We start from the raw sequence: 7,922 nt of genomic DNA, 5'->3' as shown, positions 1-7,922 counted from the left end.
GCCTCACTGAGGCCGGCACCGATACGAACGGTACGCTCAGGGAAAGCCGGATCCAGCACGATGTCCTTTGTTTCTTTTGTCGGCTTGAACACCGGAGCGCTCAAGCTTGCACTCATTGCCGCTAAGCTCAACTGTGAAGACTGAGCCAGCCGCAACCGCAGCTTGCATCCTCCTTTTTTCCTCTCGCGATCACCAGCCGATTCTCGCCGATTTGATCCGGCGGAAGCAGTTTCCAGCGAAATCCTGTAATTTCCCACCACAGTTAAGGGTCCACGAGGTGCCGGCATCTTCATCTTGAGATACACCATGTGGGTCGAGGCCATGAAAGCTGCCAATGCCTGTCTCCCCAGCAGTGCATGGTACGGACTATCTAGGTCCACCACCTCGAACTCAATGTTTTCAACCCGGCAATTGTCACGTCCTCCAAACGAGACATCCACCCGGACTTTTCCAACCGGTGCGCAGGACAAACCCGGAACGATTCCGTGGAACGTTGTACGAGTTGGCTGAAGCATGTTTTCTGTTATGCCCAGCGTATGCATGGTGTGCCGGTACATTATGTTTATGATGCTTCCATTATCTATCAGCACTTTGCTGAACTTGACGCGAGTCGTTGGCCCTTTCATGATTGGGTCCACCACGAGAGCGTAACCACCCGGATTAGCCATTACCTTGGGGTGATCCTTAAGCGACCAGAAGATTTCCTGATCTGACCACTGCAAGTATTTTGGCACTGCCGGCATCACCGCGTTCACTTCCATGGAACGGCGATGCAGGCTCTGCCTGTCTGTCGGCTCAGTGACGAACACAACACAACACACATCCGGATCCTCATAAACATTCCGGCCCAAAGGTGCCGGTGGAGGTGGTTGGCCTTGGCCCTCTCCCACCTGATTGACTTGCTGGTACTGCTGCCTGTTTGGCTGAGGCTGTACCGGTAAAGCATTTGCTCCGGTAAGCGGTGGTGGTGGTGGTACTTGATGCTGGTGCAGCATATCTTGAGATGGTGGTAACATTGTGGAGCACCCTTGTGCTTGCGCATCTTTTACTACTCCCTTGAGCATCAAGTACTTGGTCCAAGAACAATCCTTCGTCAGGTGGTTTGACGGGTGAGCAGGATTCGGCGTATGCCACAGGCAAGGTTGATCCATGGCGGCTTCCATGGTGTATTTCACGGGTTCTTGCCAATTCTTTTTCTGGCCCCAGGGTTTCTTTTCGACCCATTGTTTCTTAGTACCCGCCCATGGCTACGATCCGGTTTTCTGCCTCTGGCTGCCGCTGGCATCAGAGTTTTCTTGTACAGCAGCAACTTGCTGCGAACCGTACCTTTGATCCGGGAAATCCTCCCTCCTCTTGTTGTTCCGGTTGTCCCGGTATTGTTCCTGGCGCTGCTGAGGCGGGTTTGATTGTTCCGGCTCAGCTTGCACCGCCGGTTGCATTGGGTCTCCCAATGCGTAGTTATCCGCCACACGTATCATTGCCGCCAAAGTTACCGGCATGTTCCGCTGTAGCTTTTGCCACAACAGCGAACCTCTGCGGCATCCATTGCAAAACCAAGCTATGGCTTGCGCTTCTATCGCCCCTTCACAAGAGATTCTAATGGAGTTCCACCGGGTTAGGTAGTCCCGGTCTGTTTCCTGCGGGCGCTGCACGCACAAAGCGAGCTGCTGAGGCCCGTTGGGCCTCCGGTAGGTGCTACTGAAGTTGCTCACAAAAGCTTCCTCAAAGTCCAACCAACCGTTTATGCTTCCTGCCGGCAAGTTGTTCAGCCAGATTCTTGCCGGTCCCACTAGGAACGTTGGCACAATTCTCACGGCCCAACGCCGGTTTCCTCCTCCGGCTACACTTCCTCCGCCGCCAGCGACGTATACCGCGGTCACGTAATCCGTGAGCCAATCTTCCGGCTTAGTGGTGCCATCATATGTTTTGGTGTCACGGGGCAACTGAAAGTTGCGAACTGGTGGTTCCTCTTTCATGATCCTTGGGACAAAGCACTTTGGACCCGGGGGACCCTCTGCCTCTATCATTTCAGACAAATACACTCTATCCAGACGGTGCCTCGCATCCCGTTCTGGCAGGTGTCTTTCTCCCACGCGCTCTCCCAATGGGTTCCGGTAAGCGGTGAGTCTCGTTGAATCAGCTTCATCGTAACGTTCCGGTACCGCGGCCCTTGCCTGCCGGTACCTCGGGGGAGGCATTTCCTCCTCATCATACGCTGCCCTTGCAGCTCGATAGTTTTGCCCGGTTTCATATCTACCGGCATGATTGTTTCCGGCATAGCCTCCTTTGGCGTAGCCTCGATCTGCCCCTTGGCTTTTTCTACCGGCATCGTGTTGCCCGGCTTGTTGCTTTCCGGCAAGAACCGGATCGTACACAGTCATCTGCTGTGCGTTCACTTCTTTTTCTCTCCTTCTATCCGAATGGGGGGACGAGGCCTGCCCATGGGACTTGCTTCCGGCATTCTTTGTTGAACGCGCGGATTTTGAGGCCGCAGCCTTGTTCAGCTTAGCCAGCTGCTCAGCATTCTGCTGCTCAATAGTTTCCAGCAGCTCTCTAACACGCTCTTGCTGTTTTGCCAAAGCATCTCCGGAAAGCAACTCGCATAGCTCTACTGCAGCCTTAGCAGCTTTTATAGTTTTATCCGGGCTACTGTACTTAGGTTTCTCTATGATGCTCACAGATGCAGAGGTAATTTTGCCGGCAAGAACTTCCTTACGCAAATCCTGATCTAGATTGCGAGCTTTAAGCCGGTTCTCCGGTATCCTAGCAGCATGAGCGCTAACAGAAGCAAAGCCATGGGCAGCGTTGTACTCACGTAGGGTTAGGTTCAGCTCGCGCTGCGCCCGGACGATGTCGGCGCCGTTCGCGAGCAACTTCTGGCGTTGTGCCTCCAGCTCCGCCTGAGCGGCTGCCGGGTCGATGTTCTGCGCGATGGGCGTTGCCAGCACGTTCATCGCCGCTTGGAGTGGTGTTTCCGGTGGCGCGGAAGATGCTCCCGCAGCGCCAGCGTCGCGCTCCAGCGGTGGCTTGGCCGCACAGGTCGAAGCCGCACGGCCTGCACCTTCATCCACAACCTCCTTGCCTGCGCCGACCGCGCCGGCCATCATCACCTCGACGCTGCCGGTGGCGCGGCCAGCACAGAGCCACCTTGGCGGGTCCGGTGCCACCAGCACCGGCGAGAGGCGCTGGCGCACATGGACGGTGCCGAACTAGACGCGGTGGCTGCCGAACTCGATGATGCGGCCGTTCTTGGGGAAGATGCCGCCGTTGGCGAAGCAGCCCGCGTTGTCGTTGATGAAGTCCATGGAGTAGAGGCGCTGGACGAGCGCAGACACCGTCCGCTCGCCGGCGACCTCGAGGATGCCCGCCTGAATATGAACTCCAGCAAGTGCCACTTCATGCCCCATGGTGGGCGCCAACTGTCGTCGTGGGGAACAGACAGATGCCATAGGATGGCTTAAGTTGGGGCCGAATGGACGCTAGAGGATTTGGGGGAGGGTTTGTGATTAGATGGGATGAACTTCCGGGTGCTTTCCTCAAGAACTTAGCCAAGGCTAGAGGTAGAAGAAGAAAGACACAAGGAAGAACTCGCTCTAGATTTTTCTCTTCATTGATCTCAACATGGTACAGGTTTCTGAATACAAGGACTCACATACCCGCGTACGGGGTGTGCCCCCTCTCCTTATATAGGGGAGAGGGTGCCTTACATGGGAAGAAACCCTAATGGCATCTTTGACTAGACAGACTACTTTACAAAGTTACTTTAATCATAGATGACACCGGGGTCTTCTTTAATCAGGGAGGCTGACGTCCCCCGGCTTCTTTCAACGTCATCCTCTTCTTTATCGTCAGGCCTTCGTTTAAAGCTACTTTGATTGGCTCATCTTTGTCCTCTAGCTCTGGAGAGAATCTTTGACCAGTCCTGCCGACGTGCTACAGTGCACTTCTTACCGGTAGCCCGGTGTCTTCTTTATCCGGTTCCGGTATACCCCTCCTGGGGATACCGGCTTAGCTTCACTCAGCCAAACTCTTAACTTCGTGTTCCGGTTTAACATTAAACCGGTATCTTGATGGCCTAAACCATCCGGTTTTGGCATGCCTTTGGCATACCGGGGGTCATCCCCCCAACAATCTCCTACTGGTTCGATAACCTTGGTTTCTTACTGAGGGAAAACTTGCTGCTGTACGCATCACACCTTCCTCTTGGGGTTCCCAATGGACGTGTGCTTCACGCGTCATCACCCGTATCGTCGTTACTGTTTAATTTCATTAGGGAAGCTTTATTTGGGATCCTATTGGCGGCATCAAGGGCGGGGCACATATATGGGGTCATGCCCCACCTTTTTGTAGGCGGCATTTCGCATCTCCAATATGCGGATGACACCCTCATCCTGATACATAATAGCGAGGAAGACATAACTAACCTACAATTTCTCCTCATGTGCTTCGAAGACATGTCCGGGCTTAAAATCAACTACCACGAGAGTGAAGTTATTGTTATGGGCCAATCGGCAGAGGAGCAAAACATAATAGCTAACTTGTTCAACTGCAAAAGTGGGTCCTTCCTATTCACCTATCTCGGTCTTCCCATATCTGATCGCAAGATTTCTTTAGAGCAATGGCTTTTTCTAGTCTGGAAGTTGGAAGGGCAGATTGAACCTTGGCTTAGCAAGCTGCTATCCTTGGGTGGACGGCTTACCTTGTCTAAGGCTTCTCTTGATAACCTTTCAATTTTTGCGATGGCTTTTTACTTATGTATGATGGTATTCATGCCAGATTCGATTCTAGCTGCACCAAGTTCTTTTGGGAGGGTTCTAGAAACAAGCGCAAATATCGTCTTGTGAATTGGCCTTCGGTGTGTAGACCAAAATACATGGGGGGTCTAGGCCTGCTAAACACCAATAAGATGAATACTGCCTTGCTACTCAAGTGGGTGTGGTGCCTTTATCAGGAGGAAGACGCGATTCGGGTCAAGATCCTTCGTGCTAAATAAAATGATGCCTACAATTTGTTTGCAGGATCTGGCCAAGGCGATTCACCTTTTTGGAAAAGCATCCACAAAGTCAAACACTATTTTACCTTGGGGGTGAAGTTCGTTGTGCAGAATGGGACCCGCACTCGTTTCTGGTTAGATTGGCGGGTGGGTGCTGCACCGCTAAAAGATTGTTTCCCAAACCTCTTCGCGGTGTGCGAAGACCCAAGTGTGCTAGTTGCTCAGGCGCTTTCGAATGACGAATTGGTGGTTCGCCTACGACGCTCACTGGACCTGCAGGGGATGGCTCAGTGGCGGGAGCTCAGTTTGCTGGTGGCGAATGTGAGGCTAGTCGCAGGACACGACCAAGTTACCTGGCACCTGAATAACTCTGGAATTTTCTCTGTTAATTCCATGTATTCCAAATTGTCGCAAGGGGCGATAGTGGTCTACCATGAAGACCTTTGGAGAGCGACAGTCCCTCTTAAAATAAAGATCTTCTCCTGGCAGCTTACGTTAGACAAACTCCCTTCCAGTAGTCAGATTGCTATTTGTCATGGTCCCTTTGATGGTTCGTATGCCCTCTGCGGCGCACACGAAGACGTCGCATATTTTCTTTACATGCTCCCTTGCAAAATTCGCTTGGAGTGTGATGCGTCAATTACTAGGGTGTAACTCGCATCCGGCGAACTTTGCTCAGTTCCACCATATCCTCTCTAGCATGGCAGGGGCCCGCGTAGATGGCTTTGGTTGTTGTTTTTGGCCCAATCTTGGTGAAAGAGCAAGATCTCTCCATGAGTGTTTTGTGTGTTTGATAACAACACTCGAATACATTTCACCATGTGCATAGTTCCCTTGAAAGATTTGCGGGTACACGGTGTCCTCGCTGAACACCTCAGGATCGGAAGACTCAAGAGTAGTTGATAGGTTTTCTGGTTTTGTGTGTGTGTCACGAGGCGACATGGTTTGAGAGGAAAAGAAAATATAAAAGGTTTAGCAAAACCAGTAGTACCGATGCTCAGTGTGGTATTGCCGCTACCAAGTGCGGCAGTACCGCTACCACACTCAGCGCCAGGTACACGTCAGCTGGAACCTCGCTGCGGTATTGCATTTCCCTTCTGGGACTGGCCGGTAGTACCGGTCGAGGTTGTCAACACCCGGATTTTTAAGTCCAGATGCCTATTATGCCATACATCACAATCCCAGGAAGATTGTTTTTGCGAGACATAATAAGTTCATATCATAGCACATCATTCATTACAACACCATAATAGTCTTACAACAAAAAGGATCACATGATCCAGTCTCACTACAACACTTGATCTAAGGATCAATACATAACACATAGCGGGAATACGTAGTAGAGTCCATCTATTCCACAGGCAACGGTTGACGTCAGGAGAAGCTCCTAGTTGTCATAGACGTCCTGCTGTCTGTCATCCTGATACTGCTGCTCCTCTTCATAGTCTGGCCATTTGAATAGCCAGGGACCAGCCGTGAGTACTTTCAAGTACTCGCAAACTAATACTAGTGGAAGTACTAACAACTTTAGTGAGAGTGTTCTAAGCTCTAGGTTCATTTGCATAAAGCTAGTTTTATTTCATAAACCTTTAGTAAACAAAGACTCTTCAATTGCCTAACTTAACTCAAGTGGGAACATTAGTGTCATTCCCACAACTCTGTTGTGATTCAATTCGAAGTCACCTTTTCAAGTTCAAATCACAAGTCACCTTTTGGAAAAGTTCTGATGACGGAATAGTATGGCCTTTCCAACTGTCCATGACCGCGGACGCGGCTATTTGAATAGGTTTACACTCTGCAGAGGTTGCACACTTGTGCCACAACATTTGATTACATCCGTCAGGGATAACCCTGAATAATCATAACTCAGTATGCGGATCATCAACCATAAACCTTTCACTTACATATCCTAGTATAGGCACCTCTCCCCATGAGCTTGGCCTCCCAGTGATAACCAACTGCTATCCTAGGAACTGCATAGGGCCTGGGTAGGGCATTCAACTCTTTTCACGTCATTTCACTTTCAACGGAGGCAGCCTCGGCATAACCTCTATGACGCTTGTTCAGAGGGAACCCATACTAAGACACATAAATTTCCATCGAAAGCCTTACCCATAATCAGGTATTGTGGGGTACTCAAGAGTTGGAATGGTATCGCATCCGAACCCAATCATCAGTTTTGATCAAAATCACCATTTCATTCACGTCACATTCACCTTCAAATCTTTCAATAGAATGACTCATCATTCCAAGGTTTTCAAAATTCAAAAGTTTCACAAGTTCCCAGCTAGAGTAGTCACTTTTACTTTAGCACTAGCAACTAGGCATGAGGGGACTAGCTTGTAGCTCTCTAGGCTAACTTCGATGTTCTTGCACTACTCCTTATCTAGACTCAAGTTAACTATAAAAGTAAGACTTTCAAATCCAAGTAAAAGCTTTGAGAGATAAAAACTGGGACTTGTAAAGTAAAACACACAGTAGTATGGTATGAGTGTCTTGCTCAGTTGAGCTTGCACTAAGGTAACTTGCAAGAGTATAGCTTGCCTTGGTTGGTACAGTGGTCAAAGATTTCTTCTTCTTCCTGGTAGTAGACCTCCTCCTCCTGGTATTCCTCGGTACTAGCGTCTATAAACGGATACGAAGTATACAATCACCAAACAAATCTTAAGGGCTAGACTAAACACACAAATGGTTCACAGAAGCTATTCTAGCATCACTACATTAATCACAAGGGGGTTGGCTTGTGTGTTAAGAAAACTTGTAAGAGAAATAATTTCCTCTCATTGAGTCTTATTAAGATTTAACTTTCTTAAATAATAAGTGTGAGAGTATGTTGACCAAGGTCAACACTTCACCCTTATCATTTGAGAAAAGGGATTTAAATGAGGCACTAACCTCATGCAATTTAAACACTACTATTTCAACAATT

Source organism: Lolium rigidum, chromosome 1, assembly GCF_022539505.1.
Source record: "Lolium rigidum isolate FL_2022 chromosome 1, APGP_CSIRO_Lrig_0.1, whole genome shotgun sequence".
NCBI classification, from domain to species: domain Eukaryota; kingdom Viridiplantae; phylum Streptophyta; class Magnoliopsida; order Poales; family Poaceae; genus Lolium; species Lolium rigidum.
Note: the sequence above shows the minus strand (reverse complement) of the source record.